Raw genomic sequence first — 19,961 nt, 5'->3', positions numbered from 1 at the left:
GACTGGGTATAAACAAAGCTTATAAACAAAATAAATATATTTCTCACAGTTCTGTAATCTGGGAAGTCCAAAATTAAGGTATCAGAAGATTCAGTGTCTGGTAAGGTCCTGCTTCCTCTTTCACAAGCAGCCATCTCTTGCTGTGTCCTTACATGGCAGAAAGGGAGAATTCTGGTCTCTTCAGTCCCTTAGAAGGGCATTAATTCCGTTTATGAGGGCTCCACCCTCGTGACCTAATCACTTCCCAAAGGCCCCATCTCCTAATATCATCACATTGGGAGTTATACTTTAATATACGAATTTTGGGAGGACTCAAACATCCAGTCCATCACAACCACGAACTTGAAAAACATTATTCCATATTTTCTTCTAGTAGTGTTGGAGTTTTAGTTTTTACTTTATGTCTGTGATCCATTATGTATTAATTTTTGTTTCTCATGTGAAGTAGTAGAGAATTATTTTTTTCCATATGGAAATCAAGTTGTTCCAACACCATGTGTTTATAAGACTCTCCACTCCCCCATTTAATTGCTTTGTTATCTTGAAAAAATCATTTACTATATAAACATGAGCCTATTTCTGGACTTTATTCTGTTCTCTTTATTTCTCTATCCTTATGCTAAAATCTCCTCATGCTAAAATTTTACCATCTTGATTACTGTATTTTTATAGGAAGTCTAGAGTCAAGTAGAACTGTTCTTTTTCAATATTTTTCAAAATTGGATTACTCTAGATTCTTTGCTTTTACATATACATTTTAGAGTGTTTGTCAATTCCTATGATATAAAAGCATGCTGAGATGAAGATTAAAATTAATTTGAATCTACAGAAGATGTGGTAGATAGATGTATAGATATATATATCAACATGGATGAACCTAGAGAATATTATGCTTAGTGAAATAAGTCAGACAGAGAAAGACGAATACTCTATGATATCATCTATATGTGGAATCTAAAAAAGAATACAAGTGAATGTATATGCAAAACATAAAAATACTCACAGATGTAGAAAACAAACTTGTGGTTACCAAAAGGGAGAGGGAAGAGGGGCGGGGACAAATTAGGGGTATGGGATTAACAGATACAAACTACTATGTATAAAATAGACAAGCAACGAGGATATATTGTATAGCACAGAGAATTATAACCATTTTCTTGTAATAACTTAGAGTATAATCTACAAAAATACTGAATCACTATGCTATTAACCTGAAAATAATATAATATTATAAATCAACTATACTTCAATAAAATTAAATTACATTAAACATTTTTAAAATAAAGTAATGAAAGCTACAAGCATGGAGAAATAGAATCATTAGAGAGTTTTCTAAGATTCGCTATGAATAGAACTGGTTAACATAGATGGGGGAAAAGTATTATGGAACTTAAAACATGAAAGAAAAATAAGCAGTTAGATGGAAATTAATGTGTCTAGAAGTGTATTACAGTGTACAAATACATTATAAGTCTGGTCATCATCTCAACTTCATCACCAAAATGATGTTTTTAACTACTCAATCTCCTGGAGAAGTTACTTTCCATGAGATTGTACCTCCAATTACATAATAAATATAGGGTTCCAATTACTGAAATACTCTTTATAATAAAATTTCTGGTATTATTCTATAACCAAAGATCAGTAGGTTCACTTTCTTATAAGCCAAAGCATTTTTATTTATAGGAGGGAATTTCTATTCTATGCCACTTATACAGGAAATGCCAATATTTTATTGTGAAAATTTTAACACAATATAGCTTCAACACAAGCTTAATTTGGTATATCCAAAGAAAAAACATCTTCAAGATGCTCCAAGTGTGAAGCCCACTCCAGTTGTAAATGACTCATTCTTATAGATGTGATTAACATACTGCCAGTGCACTTAGCTCTAGAGTAGGATATTCAGCTAGTTCAAATGTACATTCAAAATAATGTATTCCTAGAGTATCAAGTTCTTTTCGTACTTGCATTCCAGATAATCTTTCTATTTGAGTAAAAACTATGAATTCTTTATTCAGCCATGGTTTATATGTTGTCTGACAATTATTTTTATCTCTCTTCAAATCAATAAATATCTACCAGTAAAATAAAAGCAGATTCTAGGCAGAATCTCAATTAACTGACCAGGTACAGAAAATTCATTTGCACTAAGTGTGTTAATTTTCCTTAATGTCTCCTGTTTATGACTAACTGCCTGCCATTCAACTAACATAAATGTATTTATCTAAAAGATCAGAGAAGTTATCTACCTTCATAAGCATTTAGAAGAGGAAAAATCTTTCTATTTGTTTCAAAATGAGGTATAAACACATTTCTAAAATAATTTTAAACAAATTTATTCCTCTGAAACTTGATTTTGAAAAAAATACACAACTGAAAATTACATATAGAGAATACATAAATCATAACTATGAAAGAACAATGACTACATCTAGATACATAATCAGGTCACTGTTTTGAAAATGCAATTGCACACTCAAACAGACATTCACTAACCTCCGCCATTTTTCCTCCCACTCCAACCCTTCAACATCTTCCTGTGTTTTTCATGTCAATTTTAACTCCCTATCATTTTTCCCTCTATTAAGAACAATTTGTTGAATGGTTTCATTTCTTTAACACATGCAACTCAATTATGTTTTCCTGTTAATGTATATAAAAATGAGGCTGATTTGTGCAGATTACCTGACCCTTCATTTTTTACTAGTGTGACCTTTACAAGTCAATGGCATAAAGGAAATTCTTGTTCTCCAGTTGTATCATCTATCACGATTAGAAAAATATAATAGATGAAACATATTTGAAATATATTACAGTAGATTCAAACCCAATGCAATTCTGTTACATTTTAACAGTCATTATTGAACTTTTAGGGCTCTCTCTTACTCTTTTTAGGTATTCTTACATCAGAAAAGGAAAGGAAGAATAGACACTATTTTTGAATTTATATTTTAATATTACACCAGAATTGTGTCTTAATTCCAAGTAGAGACAAAGATTTAAAAATTTAATTATTAGCATGCAACCTTTAAATAAAAGTAAAATTCCGTTTTTTTTCTCTCAGCTTCCTGATAGGAGGTTCAGGTTCAAATAGCTTCTGGCTAACACCCTTCAATGCTGCTTTCTCAGCTTATCACTAAAACCACTGAAGACACCTTTTAAAACCAAACTAACAGAAAACCAATTCCATAATCTAGAAGGAATAGATAGATTCTAACTTTGAAAACCCTAAAGGGAATTTAGTAATACCATGGCATATCCAATTTTCACTTCTGATCACCAGGCTCATAGACATAGAAAACTAAAAATACATCCTTCTTGTCTTTATGAGAAGAGAAGCACTCAGACTTCTCAGCTTTAGGAATTATTCTGTGAGGCAAATATTTTTTCTCTCACCATTCTACCACCTTTAAGAGAAAAAAAAAAGAACAGAAAGTAGGGAGGAGAGGTCTGCAGTACATGTTCTAAAAAGATTAGTCTGCATAGGTAAAACCTTTGGTGGATGAGGTGGAAAGGACAGGTGAATGGGGCACAGAAAAATAACTCTGATTTGGGGGGAATTACAGATATCATGTAAAATTTCTCCTTAGAGTAACAAAGAATCAGACTATGGGAGTTGAAAGAAGACCAAATTACAACTGAGGGGAGGTATCTTAAATAAAAACAGTCAGAGAATGCTAATGGAAACAGAAACAATGTCCATTAAACTGTAAACTTAACATTGAAGTTTGCATCACCATTACTGTAGAAAATGTAGAAAAGGAGCTGGAACAAGGAAAATCCACTCAAACTGTGTATTCTTGTGGCATTACTTAAAATCAAATAGAAAAAAAACTAAGCATATAACAAGGGAAAGAGAAGTGTGTTCTCAAACTTCAGAGAAAACTCCTGAAAATTTTCTAACTGCAGAATCCAAAAGAAAATTTCAGAAAACAATTTGTCATCTTCATTTTGAACAAAGAAATATGGCCTCTGTGAAAAGGAAACTGGATGAAATCAAGAGGATCCCAGGCAGATTAAAAAGGCAAAAGGGTAACATGAAAAGAGAAAGGATTATTTTAAAAAGAAAAATTACAGGGCTACCCTGGTAGCACAGTGGTTGAGAGCCCACCTGCCGATGCAGGGGACATGGGTTCGTGCCCCGGTCTGGGAAGATCCTACGTGCCGTGGAGCGGCTGGGCCCGTGAGACATGGCCACTGGGCCTGCACGCCCGGAGCCTGTGCTCCACAACGGGAGAGGCCACAAGAGTGAGAGGCCCACGTACCGCAAAAAAATAATAATAAATAAATAAAAATTAAAAAAGAAAGATTACAAAGAAATTGAAAACAGAGTAGAAGAATTAATTGATACTGAAGATGGTGGTTTTAAGCATTATTTAACTGTTCCGTAAGATCTCATAGGTAAAAAGAAAAAGGAAAATATGATAGAGAAGGGATGAAAAAATAAAGAGTAGCATTAACATACAGTTAATCAGTGTTTTCTGGAGGAGAGCCCAGAGAAACAGAACAGAAACAATAATCAAAAATATACTTAAATCCTTTGTCAGTTGTTTCATTTGCAAATATTTTCTCCCATTCTGACGGTTGTCTTTTCATCTTGTTTATGGTGTCCTTTGCTGTGCAAAAGCTTTTAAGTTTCATTAGGTCCCATTTGTTTATTTTTGTTTTTATTTCCATTTCTCTAGGAGATGGGTCATGCAGCTCAATATCAAAAAACCAAACAACCCAATCCAAAAACGGGCAGAAAACCTAAATAGACATTTCTCCAAAGAAGACGTACAGATTGCCAACAAACACATGAAAGAATGCTCAACATCATTAATCATTAGAGAAATGCAAATTGAAACTACAATGAGGTATCACCTCACACCAGTCAGAATGGCCATCATCAAAAAATCTACAAACAATAAATGCTGGAAAGGGTGTGGAGAAAAGGGAACCCTCTTGCACTATTGGTGGGAATATAAATTGATACAGCCACTATGGAGAACAGTATGGAGGTTCCTTCAAAAACTAAAAATAGAACTACCATACGACCCAGAAATCCCACTACTGGGCATATACCTTGAGAAAACCATAATTCAAAAAGAATCATGTACCACAATGTTCATTGCAGCTCTATTTACAACAGCCAGGAAATGGAAGCAACCTAAGTGTCCATCGACAGATGAGTGGATGAAGCAGATGTGGTACATATATACAATGGAATATTACTCAGCCATAAAAAGAAACGAAATTGAGTCATTTGTAGGGAGGTGGATGGACCTAGAGTCTGTCATACAGAGTGAAGTAAGTCAGAAAGAGAAAAACAAATACCATACGCTAACACATATATACGGAATCAAAAAAAAAAAAAAAGGTCATGAAGAACTTAGGAGCAGGACAGGAATAAAGACACAGACCCATTAGAGAATGGACTTGAGGACACGGGGAGGGGGAAGGGTAAGTTGGGACAAAGTGAGAGAGAGAGTGGCATGGACATATATACACTACCAAATGTAAAATAGATAGCTAGTGGGAAGCAGCTGCATAGCACAGGGAGATCAGCTTGGTGCTTTGTGCCCACCTAGAGGGGTGAGAAAAGGAAAGTGGGTGGGAGATGCAAGAGGGAGGAGATATGAGGATATATGTATATGTATAGCTGATTCACTTTGTTATAAAGCAGAAACTAACACACCATTGTAAAGCAATTATATTCCAATAAAGATGTTTAAATATATATATATATATACTTAAAGAAAACTTTCCTAAACTCAGAAAGAGGAGTCTCATGCATCCAGGAAAAAGATAAATGAGTAAAGACCTACTTTAGAGTAAAGTCTCTATTTTCCACTTCTTCTCAATTATAGTTTCCTTTTTCTTTCTCCCTATGATATCTTATAGAACAGTTAAAAATGTTTAAAATCACCACCTTCAGTATCAATTTATTTGTCTAGTCTATTTTTAGTTTATTTGTAATCTTTCTTTTTTAATATCCTTTTATCTTTCATATCTAACTTTAAAATAAATGAGTAAAGACCTAAACATTACCATTTTTTAAACTAGTGAATAAAGAAGAAAATCTGTAACATTTCAAGCAAGATTAAAAATTCTTACCTACAAAAGAAATTTAAAATACGCTAGTTTTGGTGACATCATCAACAAGGCTGAATAAGAGTTTTCTATCATCCTCCCCCAAAAGAACAACAATTGTGACAGTAACCCAGGAATGAGAGAGCTCTTGTGGAAGTCCAGGATTTCACTGGGGAAGTTCCAGCAAAGAGCTGGAGCAAAAAGAGAAAAAATTGAGATTGGACGCATTGAAGACGATAAGTGAAACAGTTTCAGTTTACCCACATCACCCATCTCCCAACGATCACTGAGCACATCTCAGTGTCAAGAGAGACCTTCTCAGCCATGATTTCTCCCACAGGGGAAAGTGAGAATGTGTGAGTGAGCACCTTCTTTCCCCAACTACGCAGGATACTGCCGAAGTGACCCCTTTCTCACCCCATTCAGAATAATCAGATATGAATTGCACCACTCGGGGGCAGTGGGCAGCTGGGAGATTGGAATGAGTACAGTCTCAGATTGGAATGTATCAGAGGAACATACAGACTCCATCAGGAAACTGCCATAAGCTGCCGGAAACACCTTGCCTGCAAATTCTCCCAACTGACCCACCAGACCCCCAGTGCTCCACAAACCCAACCCACACACTCCATCCCAGGACCAGCTTAATGTGTGTGTCCCTAGGTTAAGGGTGGTGAGAGTGAGCCTTTACAGCTAGTTAGCATGGTAGAAAGCTAGCCTGACTGCAGGATTCTGAGAAAATACACAAACCTGAGCATTCAGCACCAACATAAACAAAGCAAATAGGAAGCTGTCAGCACATGGCCTCATTTTGCAGAATTGGGAGAAGGCATGCAACCTTAGAATTTCCTCATAAGAGGGAACAAGAAATTTGGAGAAGGCACATCCATAGAAAAGATCTGAGAAAACCTTGGAATTCCTAACAGGGCTGAAGGGAAGAATTTCTCTGCTGAAGCCAGTCAGTAAAGACTGGAGGAGGTAACTACTTCTTCAAATGAAAAGACAGCAATACCAGACTTCAAGGAAAATGAAAAATCAAGAAAATATGACACCATCAAAGGAACACAATAAGTTTTCAGAAACTGACCCCAAAGAAATATAGATCTGCAATTTGCCTAATAAAGAATTAAAAATAGTTGTTTTAAAGAAGCTCAGGGAGCTACAAGAAAACACAGAAAGATAATTGAACACAGAATCAGGAAAATAATACACACACAAAATTAGAAGTTTAACAGAGATATATAAATCATAAAAAGAACCAAACAAATTCTGGAGCTGAATAATACAATGAATGAAATGAAGAAAAAAAAAAAAAAGACAGTAACAACAGCAGAATCTGTGAGGTAGAAGACAGATCATTTGAAATTATCCAGTCAAAAACAAAAAAAAAAAAGAAAGAAAAGAGGATGAAAAAAAGTGAAGTGTCCATCAACAGATGAATGGATAAAGAAGATGTGGCACATATATACAATGGAATATTACTCAGCCATAAAAAGAAACGAAATTGAGTTATTTGTAATGAGGTAGATGGACCTAGAGTCTGTCATACAGAGTGAAGTAAGTCAGAAAGAGAAAAACAAATCCCGTATTCTAACACATATATATGGAATCTAAAAAAAGAAACATGGTTCTGAAAAACCTAGGGGCAGGACAGGAATAAAGACACAGATGTAGAGAATGGACTTGACATGGGAAGTGGTGAGGGTAAGGTGGGACGAAGTAAGAGAGTGGCATGGACATATATACACTACCAAATGTAAAACAGATAGCTAGTGGGAAGCAGCCGCATAGCACAGGGAGATCAGCTCGGTGCTTGGTGTCCACCTACAGGGGTGGGATAGGGAGGGTGGGAGGGAGATGCAAGAGGGAGGAGATATGGGGATACATGTATATGTATAGCTGATTCACTTTGTTATAAAGCAGAAACTAACACACCATTGTAAAGCAATTATACTCCAATAAAGTTGTTTTAAAAAATAAATAAATAAAATACAAAAAAAAAAAAGAAAGCCTATATGATCCACAAAATGCCATTAAGAGAATCAATGTATGTGTTATGAGAGTCCCAGCAGAACAGAAAGAGGCACAAAGCTTCTTTAAAGAAACAAAGGTTGAGAGCTTCTCAAAACTGGGAAGGTATTTGGACATCCAAGTTCATTAAGCTCATAAGTCTCCCCAAAATTTCAATTCAAAACAATCTTCTTCAAGAAATATTACAATAAAACTGCCTAAAATCAAAGAGAAAGAAAAAAAATTTAAAGCAGTAAGAGAAAAAATGTTCTCATACATAAGGGACTCCTATAAGGCTACCAGCAGATTTCTCAGCAGGCCAGGAAAAAGTGGGATAATATATTCAAATTGCTGAAAGATAAAACTGCCAACCAAGAGTGCTTTACCCAGCAAAGATGCCCTTCAGAAGTAAAGGACAGATAAAAACTTACTCAAACAAACAAAAGTTGAGAGAATTCATTACTGCTAGATCTGCCTTACAAGAAATGCTTAAAGGAGTTCTTCAAGCTAAAATTTTAAAATGCTATTAAGTAACAAGACAGCTTATGAAAATATAAAACACAATGATAAAAGTAAGTACAGTTGACCCTCAAATGATGGTGGGGTGGGTAGTCCACATATAACTTATAATCAGCCGTTTTATCTGACATTTCTCTGCACTGGCAGATTCAATGAACCATGAACCATAGAGTACTGTAGTATTTACTATTGAAAAATATCCATGTGTAAATTGACCCATACAGTTCAAACCCATGTTGTTTAAGGGCTAACAGTATATAGTCAAATTCAGAAACCTTAATACTGTAATATAGTGCTGTATTAATTACTTAACTCTAGTATAAAGGTTTAAGGACGTATTAAAAATAGGTATTAAAATAATTTGTTTATGGATATACAGAATAAAATGAGGTAAGCTGAGACATCAAAAACATAAAATATAAGTGTGGAGAGCAAAAGGGTTGAGTTTTTATATGCAATCAAAGTTAAGTAGTTATCAGTTTAAGACAGGCTGTTATATCTATAAGATGTTTTATGTACACCTCATAAAGCACAAAGCAATTACCTACAGTAGATACATAAAATTAAAAAAGAAGGGAATCAAACGTAGAACTTCAGAAAATCAACAATTCACAAAGGAAAACAGCAAGAGAGGAAGAAAGATACAGGAAACTATAAAACAACCAGAAAACTATTAATAATGGCATTAGTAGGTCCTTGCCTATCAATAATTACTTCAAATGTAAATGAATTAAATTCTCTAATCAAAAGGCACTGAATAGCTGAATAGATAAAAAAAAAAAATAAGACCTAACTGTATGCTGCCTATTAGAGACTAATTTCAGTTTCAAGAACAAAAATGAAAGGACAGAAAAGCTCAAAGTGAAAGGACAGAAAGGCTCAAAGTGAAAAAGTTATTCCATGCAAAAGGAAACCAAATAAAGTGGGGGTAACTACACTTAATATCAGAAAAAAGAAACTTTAAGTCAAAAACTGTTATAAGAGACAGACAAAGAAGGTCATCACATAATGATAAAGGGGGTGATTCATTAAGAGAATGTAGCAACTGTAAATCTATATGCACCCAACATTGGAGCATCTAAACGTGTTAAGCAAATCTAACAGATCTGAAGGGAGAAATAGACAATAACACAATAACAGCCTAGGGTTTCAATATCCCACTTTCAACAACGGATAGATCATCCAGACAGAAAATCTATAAGGAAACAGCAGACTGGAAAAACACTATAGGTCAAATGGACCCAACAGACATATACAAAACATTCCATCCAACAGCAGCAGAATACACATTCTTTTTTTTTTCCCCTGGGGTCTCAGTTGTGATTTATTATCCTGGCTCACAGGATACACTTCCTAAGAAGTTATATTGATACAATAATTGTCACAATATATAGTCTAGATTTCTCAATGAGTCATAACTCTTTGCTGCCTAGGAATAATAGTCACATTTCAGACAAGATTTATAAGACTGTCTGATGTTTGGTTACCATGTTTTTTATGAATTTAAAGTACAAACAAACAAACAAACAAAAACAGAGTATGTGCATCCCTCCAGGATCTGAAATGCAAATCTCAATATACTTTCCTATAATTACGTCTGAAGGGGAAAATTTCCCTCCAAATTTTAGAAGCTGATTAGGTTTTACCAGGCAATTTAAAGTCCAGTTCCTCTCCCCAGCACTCACACATATATCTATTTTTAAGATGGCTTCCCACTACAATGATAGACCTGTAAGATTCCTTTCTCCTCTACCTCTGAGAAGTTTCACATGGCTTCGAAAATAAAGTAAATATAAAATCATTTCCACAATTCTACAATTTAATTTTCAAATTGTGACTAGAATAGAGGTTAAATACATTGAAATACCAACCAAAAATGGTTTTAGTAAACTGAAAGTAAATGACCATCCTATATATTGCAAGGTTTTATTTGTTTTAAGTCTGAAAAAGTATTATAAGGGTTATTAGCAGTAAATAAAGTATAGAGGTAGAGAGAATACACATTTTTATTAAGCACACATGGAACATTCTCCAGGATAGATTATATGTTAAGTCACAAAACAAGACTTAGCAAATATAAGAGGATTAAATCATACCAAGTATCATTTCCAGCCACAATGGTATAAAACTAAAAATCAATAACAGGAGAAAAACTGTAAAGATCACAAATATGTGGAAGTTAAATGACACATGCCTATATAACCAATGAATCAAAGAAGAAATCAAAAGGGAAATCAAAAAATATCTCCAAACAAAAGAAAATGAAAACACAACATACCAAAACATATGGGATACAGCAAAAGCAGTTCTAAGAGAGAAACTTATAGCAGTAAAGGCCTACATTAAGAAATAAGAATGTTCTCAAACAACATAACTTTACAACTCAAGGAATCGGAAAAAGAACAACAAACTAACCCAAAGTCAGTGGAAGACATAAAAAAGATCAGAAAAGAAACAAATGAATAGAGACCAGAAAAACAATATAAAATATCAACAAAACTAAGAGCTGGTTTTCTAAAAGACAAACAAAATTGACAAACATTTATCTGGACTAAGAGAAAAAGAGATAATGTTCAAATATATAAAATCAGAAATGAAAGCGGAGACATTATAACTGATACCACAGATACAAAGAATCATAAGAAACTACCATGAACAATTATACACCAACAAATTGTATACCCTAGAAGAAACATATAAATTCCTAGAAACACAAAACCTACCAAAACTAAGTCATGAAGAAATAGAAAACCAGAAGAGAAAATAATGAATGAAGATAAATTAGTAATCAAAAACCTCTCAACAAAAAAAATCCAGGACCATATGGTTTTATTGATGAATTCTACCAAATATTTAAAGAGGAATTAATTCCAATCCTTCTCAAACTCTCCCAAAAAATTGAAGAGGAGAAAACATTCCCAAACTCATTTTACTAGGCAAGCATTACCCTAATACCAAAGTCAAATAAGAACACTATAAGAAAATAAAATTACAGGCCATAATCCTAATGAATCTGATATAAAAATTCTTAAAATGCCAACAAACCAGATTCAGTAGCATATTAAAAAGATCATACACCATGATCAAGTGGGATTTATTCCAGTGGTGCAAAGATAGTTCAACATCTGCAAATCAGTGTGATACACATTAACAAAATGAAGGATAAAAATCATATAATCATCTCAATAGATGTAGAAAAATTCAACAGACTTTCATAATAAAAACTCTGAACAGAATGGATATAGAAGGAATATACCTCAACATAATAAAGCTCATATATAACAAGCTCACAGCTAACATGATACTGAATGTTGAAAGGTGGAAAGTGTTTCCTCTAAGATCAGGAACAAAACAAGGGTGCCTACTTCCACTACTTCTATTCTTCAATGTACTAAAGTCCTAGTCAGAGCCATTAGGGAAGAAAAAAATAAACAAAAGGCATTCAAATTGGAAAGGAAGAAGTAAAAATTTCTCTGTTTTCAGATGACATAATCTTATATAGAGAAAATCCTAAAAACTCCACGAAAAACTATTAGAACTGACAAATTCAGCAAAATTTCAGAATACAAACAACATACAAAAATAAGTTGTGATTGTATACACTAATAATGAACTAATAAAGAAAGAAATAAAATAACACAGTCTCATTTAAAATAGCATCAAAAACAATAATATACTTAGGAATAAAGTTAATCAGTGAGATGAAAGATCTATATACTGAAAACTATAAAACAATGATGAAGGAAATTGAAGTGAAAAAATAATTTGAAAATTCAAGCAAAGTATTTCTGTTAAAATGTCAATGTTACAGTCACCTATAGATTTACTGAAATCTCTATCAAAATACTAATGGTACTGCTTAAAAAAAGAGAAAAAATGTGTATGAAACCACAAAAGGCCCCAAATAGCTACAGCAATTCTGAGAAACAAGAACAAAGCTGGAGGCATCACGCTTCCTGATTTCAACTTACATTACAAAGCTATACTAATCAAAGTAGTATGGTACTAACATAAAAACAGGTACAAAGACCAATGGAAAAGAACTGAACACTGATAAATAAACCCATGCATATTGATTAACTAATATTTGATAAGGGAGCCAAGAACACGCAATGAGGAAAGGACTGTCTCTTTAATAAATGGTGCTGGGAAAACAGGAACACACAAAAGAATGAAACTTTACCACTATCTTATCCCATTCACAAAAATCAACTCAAAATGGATTAAAGACTTTAAAGTAGTACCTGAAGCTATAAAATTCCTAGAAAAAAATTAGGGAAAATTCTCCTTAACACTGATTTTGGCAATGATTGTTTTGGATACAACAGCAAAAGCACAAGTAGCAAAAGCAAAAATCAAGAAGTGAGACTACGTCAAACTAAAAAACTTCAGCACAGCAAAAGACACCATTGACAAAATGAAAAGGCAACATATGGAAAGGGAGAAAATATTTGTAATCCTTATATCTGATAAGGGGTTAATATCTAAAATATATAAAGATCTCATATAACTCAATAGCAAAAAATAATAATAATAACCCAATTAAAAAATGGGCAGAGGACTTAAATATACATTTTTTCCAAAGAAGACATACAAGTGGCCAACAGGTACATTCATGTTACTAATCATCAGGGAAATTCAAATCAAAATCACAATGAGATAACACCTTAAATTTGTTAAAGTGTCTACTATTTAAAAGAAAAACAAGTGATAACAAATGCTGGTGAAAATGCAAAGAAGAGGGAACAGTTGTGCACTGTTGATGGGAATGTAAACCGGTACAGACACTATGGAAAACAGTATGGAGGTTCCTCAAAAAATTTAAAATGAACTACAAAATGATCCAGAAATCCCACTTCTGAGTATATATCCAAAGGAAATGAAATCATTATCTTCAAAATATATCTGTACCATGTTATTGCAGTATTATTCATGATAACCAAGGTTTGAGAACAACTTAAGTGTCCATCAACAAATGGATAAAGAAAATGTGATACACACACACACACACACACACACACACACACACACAGAGGAATATTTTTCAGGCTTAAAAAAAAGGAAATCCTGCTATTTGTGACAACATGGGGGGCATTATGCTAGGTGAAATAAGCTAGACAAAGGAATATAAATACTGCATGGTATCATTTATATGTGGAATCTTTATTAAAAAACTAAACTCATAGAAACAGAAAGTAGAATATTAGTTGCCAGGAACTGAGGGGTGGAAACATAGGGAGAAGTTGGCAAAAGGGTACAAATTTTCATTTATAAGATGAACAAGGTTCAAGGATCTAATGTATAGCATGGTGACAATAGTTGACCATACTGTATTCTATAATTAAGGTTAGCTAAGAGAGTAGATCTTAAGCATTCTCACACACACACGCGCAGAAGGGGTAAATATGTGATGGATGTGTTAATTAACCTGATTATGAGAATCCTTTCACAACATATACATATATAAAATCATCACAATGTACAATTAAATATATTAGGATTTTGTCAATTATACTTCAATAAAGCTGAAAAAAGAAAAAAAAAGTTTATATATTAGGGGTAGATAAAAATATCCCAGAGTTATAAAATATAGAAATTAAGTAGACCATCTATTTGCTCACAGAATGCACAAGTATGTGAATCAGATACACAAAAACATAACAGAAATTAATATCAGAAGATAACCTTAAAATAAAAACACATAAACGGCAAATTTTAAAATAAAGCATTCCTAAATGGCACAGACTAAAGAAAAAATGAAAATTTCAATTACAAATTATTTTAACATTAAGAACAATTAGAAAATCTTATATAAAACCTGATGATTGTGATAAAAGCTGTACTCAATGGGGAAAAAATCATGATATTTGGAGTCATTATTTTTTTTAAATGAATGAAAATAAAAGAACAAGATATTCAACTCAATAAACTAGAGGAGATCAATAAAGTTCAATAAAATAACCCTAAGAAAAATAGCAGTAATGAATCAATAAAAATAAACACAGAACCAGATATTCATTAAATAAGATAGAAAAGGATCAATAAAATAACCCTAAGGAAAATTAGAAAAATGAATTAATAAAAATAAAAGAAGAAAAAAGGGCAATGAGATAAAAACCATCAGATCATCTCAACAGATGCAGAAAAAGTATTTGACAAAATTCAACACCAATTTATAATAAACTTTCAATAAAATGGGTACAGCAGAAACATGCCTCAGTATAATAAAGGCCATATATGACAAACCCACAGCTAATATCATACTCAATGATGAACACCAAAAGCTATTCCTCTAAAATCAGGAAAAAGGCAAGGATACCCACTACTGCCATTCTTATCAACATAGTATTAGAAGTCCTGGCCAGAGCAATTAGGAAGGAAAAAGAAATAAAAGGCATCAAAATTGAAAAGGAAGAAGTAAAACTGTCACTATTTGTGGATGATATCATTTTATATATAGAAAACTCTACAGACTCCACCAAAAAACTATTAGAAATAATAAATACAGTAAAGTTGTGGGGTATCAATATACAAAAATCTGTTGTATTTCTATACACTAACAATGAGCTAGCAGAAAGAGATAGTAAGAAAACAATCTCATTTACAATCATAACAAAGAGAGTAAAATACCTAGAAATAAATTTAACCAAGGAGGTGAAAGACCTGTAATCTGAAATCCGCAAGACATTTTTGGAAGAACTGAAGAAGACAAAAATAAATAGAAAGCTATCTCGTGCTCATGGATTGGAAGAATTAACATTGTTAAAATGTCCATATTACCTTAAACAATCTACAGATTTAGTGCAATCTTTTTGTTTGTTTGTTTGTTTTTGTTTTTGTTTTTTTGCAGTACGCGGGCCTCTCACTGCCGCGGCCTCTCCCGTTGCAGAGCACAGGCTCCGGATGAGCAGGCTCAGTGGCATGGCTCACGGGCCCAGCCGCCCCGCAGCATGTGGGGTCTTCCCGGACCGGGGCACAAACCCATGTCCCCTGCATAAGCAGGCGGACCCTCAACCACTGTGCCACCAGGGAGGCCCAGATTCAGTGCAATCTTGACCAAAATCCAAAGGACATTTTTCACAGAAATAGAACCAAAAAATTCTAAAATTTATATGGAACCATAAAAGACCCCAAATAGCTAAAGCAATCCTGAGGGAAAAAATAAAGCTGGAGGTAGCACACTCCCTGATTTCAAACTATATCACAAAGGCACAGTAATCAAAACAGCAAGATACTGGCAGAAAAACAGATATATAGATCAAAGGAACAGAACTGAGAGCCCAAAAATAAACCCACACATATATAAACAATTAATTTATGACAAAGGAGCAAAGAACATACGATGGAGAAAGGATAGTCTCTTCAATAAATGATGTTGGAAAAACAACAGCCACATGCAAGAAAATGAAACTACACAACTATCTCTCACTATACACAAAAATCAATTCAAAATGGAGTAATGACTTGAATGTAAGACGTGAAACCATAATCCTAGGAAAAAACATAGGCCGTATGCTCTTTGACATCAGTTTTTAGCAATACCTTACTAGATATGTCTCCTTAAGAAAGAGAAACAAAAGCAAAAATAAACAAATGGGACTACATCAAACTAAAAAGATTTTGCACAACAAAGGAAACTATCAACAAAATGAAAACACAACCTACCCAATGGGAGAAGATATCTATAAATCATTTATCTGATATAGATTAATATCCAAGATATATAAAGGATTCATACAACTCAATAACAAAAAAAAAAGCAACCTGATTAAAAAATGGGCAAAGGAGTTGAGTAGACATTTTTTCCAAAGAAGACATACAGATGGCCAACAGGCACATGAAAAGGTGTTCAACATCATTAATTATTATGGAAATGCAAATCAAAATCACGAGATATCTCTTCACACCTGTTAGAATGGCTATTATCAAAAAGGCAAGAAATAACAAGTGTTGGCTAAGATGTGGAGAAAAAAGGAACCCTCGTGCACTCTTGGTGGGAATGTAAGTTGGTGCAGCCACTATGGAAAACAGTATGGAGAGTCCTCAAAAAATTAATGAGAGAATTACCATATGATCCAGGAATTCCACTTCTGGGTATTTATCCAAAAAATATGAAAACACTAATTCAAAAAGGCATCTGCATTGCTATGTTCATCATAGTATTATTTACAATAGCCAAGAAACGGAAGCCATATAAGTGCCCTCAATGGATGAATGGGTAAAGAAGATGTGGTGTGTGTGTGTGTATATGTGTGTGTTTATATATTATATACAATATAATATATATATAATATATATACACACATAATAATATATAATATATATACACACATATACATGTGTGTATATATACACACACACACAAAATGCAATATGACTCAGCCATTAAAAAGAGGAAATCTTGCCATTTGTGACATGGATAGACCTTGAGGGCACTATGCTAAGTGAAATAAGTCAGACAAAGAAAGACAAATACTGTATGATTTCATTTGTATGTGGAATGTAAAAACCAAACAAACAAAATAAATAAATGAACAAATAAAAATAAACACTTAAATACAGAGAACAGAGTGGTAGTTACCAGAGGGTAAGGGGTAGGGGGAGGAGCATAAAATGGGTAAAGGAGATCAATTGTACAGCGATGGATGGAAACTAAATTTTTGTTGGTGAACCCACTGTAGTGTATATAGAAGTAGAAATATAATGCTGTGCACATGAAATGTCTATAATGTTATAAACCAATATTTTTTTTTAAAAAGAGCAATGAAGTAAGCAAAACCACAGCTAAGCAAGAAAGAAAAAATTCAAATTTCATTGAAAATTACAAGGTAGATAAAGCCAAATAAGATTTAAAATATCATAAAAGAACAGTATACACGACCCCATTTTGATTAACATGATAATCCTGATGCAGACAATAATGTAAGAAAATATAAATTAACAAAAGTGATCTAGAAAGAAATAGTAACCAAAATATAATAGAACACATATATAGCATTAAAAGCTTTTGGAAAATCTATCTTTAAAGAAAGGAAAAGGTACAGATTATTTAAGAAGCAAATTATTTTAAAATTATGCTACATCTCACAACATAGATAAACATGAAAGGCTACCACACCCATTTTACCTAAATATTATAAACCTGATACCAAACCTGACAATGATTGTTTTTTTAAAGATATCTTACTTTTATTAGAATGAAAATGTAAGTAAAATATTTATATAAAATCCAATTAAGAAAAAAGTCCAAACTAAATAAGAGTTCTAAATACTTAAGACAATAAGACAGAGGCAGAATTATTTTTCATAGTAATTCTTTTCCTTAAAATATCAAAGGAAAAAGCTATAATGGAAGATAAGCCATTCTAGACAATAAAGCATATTAGAAACTATAGCGATGGATATATATTAGCTCCAGACAAGAAAGATAAAGGATTGAAAGAAAAAGATTAGCTGCCAAAGATAAATATGCTAAATATTTATAGTATAAAATTTTACTGTAAGAAAATGTGACATTTCAAATCACTGAAGAAGGTTTAGGTGAATCACAACATTATGAAGAAAAATGGCATGTACGTGTCCTGCAAGTATTCAAGTCACAAGGGGAGAGGCAAAGTTCCAGAGGCTAGCCTCCAAATTCAGCCAGACCAACCATTTGAAATCAAGCAGTTCATCGACCATGCCCTGGGACCACATATGTGCATCAACCCTGTCTTCACTTCCATCCTTTTCCTTCCTCCTCATCCCTCATTTGCCACTGTCCCAGCATCACACTAGCTTAGAAAAGAGAGAATAATCACAATGTCCCCACAGATCATACCCCCCAAAATTAACCAAAATAATATAGCAAGGAGAAATCGATAAAGAAATCTTTTTGTTCAGACGCCATTTCTTGTTTTCACGACACTTAAAAAATAGAGATGTTTCTATTCTATTTATGTAGAAGGAATATTTAATCTCATAAAATGTTATAGAGAAAAAGAGAATATAAATTCTGCCTCAACATATGAGAAATACTTTTAAATCCAAAAGTCCAGTAATTTCCAAATTCTATCATGTTTGACTTTCCAACTAACCTTCTTTTTTTCAATTTGTTCTATAATATAACATTTTGTGAAACTGAATTTAAATTAATTTTATTTTGAGAAGTGTCCAATATTCCTTGTTGAATTCTGCAGTACCAAATATCCAGGAGAGGAAATTTCTAAACTATTCTATCCCACACTCATCTGGAGCTGGTTTTAACCTTGCTGTAGACATTTAACAATAGTCCAATTTTTAAAAAAATAATAACAATAACAAATCTTTGGTAATTGGTCACAAAACTAATGCCGTTATAAGATTATCAACCCATCATATAAAAAGAAAAGCCAGAAACCCCACAAAGTCTTGTGTTTCTAAAAGATGCCACAGATGCAAAATGTGTTCAAAGTGCAGTTTAGGATACTCTCCAATGAATGTTACACCATAACTCAGCATGGTTCATAATTATGGTACTATGGAAAGAGCCAAAGAAGAAAACTGCATCTGTATTCTTTTTAACCATTTTTCTCCCAGATGCCCAAAGAGCATTCAGACAGCAAAACAAATGCCCTGTGACAGAGCTGAGGGATTCAAAATTGAAAATTCCCCTTGACTCTCAATCTTATTTTCTAGGTAACAAACCTACCCCACCATTATCAACATTAGCCCTCAATATTCTACCATTCTTCCTCTCAGTGATGTAGCTATGGTTAAACTCTTCTCTGAAAAATAGTAACTTGGCAGATGACAACCAAGTAGAATAGCTATTTATGTTGTTTCTGTCTTCATGTCTTATAAACATATTGAGATCTGAAAGTACATGGCTTTCTGCCTAGATACTCACTGTTTTGTTTTTTCTAAAGTGCTTGGTGAGAATCCGTTAATATCACTTAAATCTTATTTGGGGAGAATCCGCAGAAAAGCCACTAATACACAAATTGATAAATGTTGTTTTTGCCCTCCTTCAGCATCTTCCCGCTGAGAGACAACCTGGGGACAAGAAGAGGCAGGAATTGTAATAGGAAATTAAATTTGAATTCTAATTACAATGAATTCAGTTTCCTACAACGGCAACACCCAAGAGCACCACATTTATAGAAGAATAGAAGTGTGGTAGTCACTGTTCACGAGTCTAGCCATAAACAATTGAACAAACGAAAACCTGTACTCTGAAACCTTGACATTACAAATCAATTTAGGAAAGAACATTTGAAATAGGTAAGCACATTGGTAGATTAGATACAGAGAAAGATCCATGAGCTTTCTCTCTTCTTCTTGAAATTTAGAAATAGATAAATTATTTTCAATCAATTCTTTACTCCAATAAGAATGCA

Source organism: Delphinus delphis, chromosome 3 (assembly GCF_949987515.2).
Source record: "Delphinus delphis chromosome 3, mDelDel1.2, whole genome shotgun sequence".
Taxonomy (NCBI): Eukaryota; Metazoa; Chordata; class Mammalia; order Artiodactyla; family Delphinidae; genus Delphinus; species Delphinus delphis.
The sequence above is the reverse complement of the archived record's forward strand: the minus strand, read 5'-3'. Positions refer to the sequence as shown.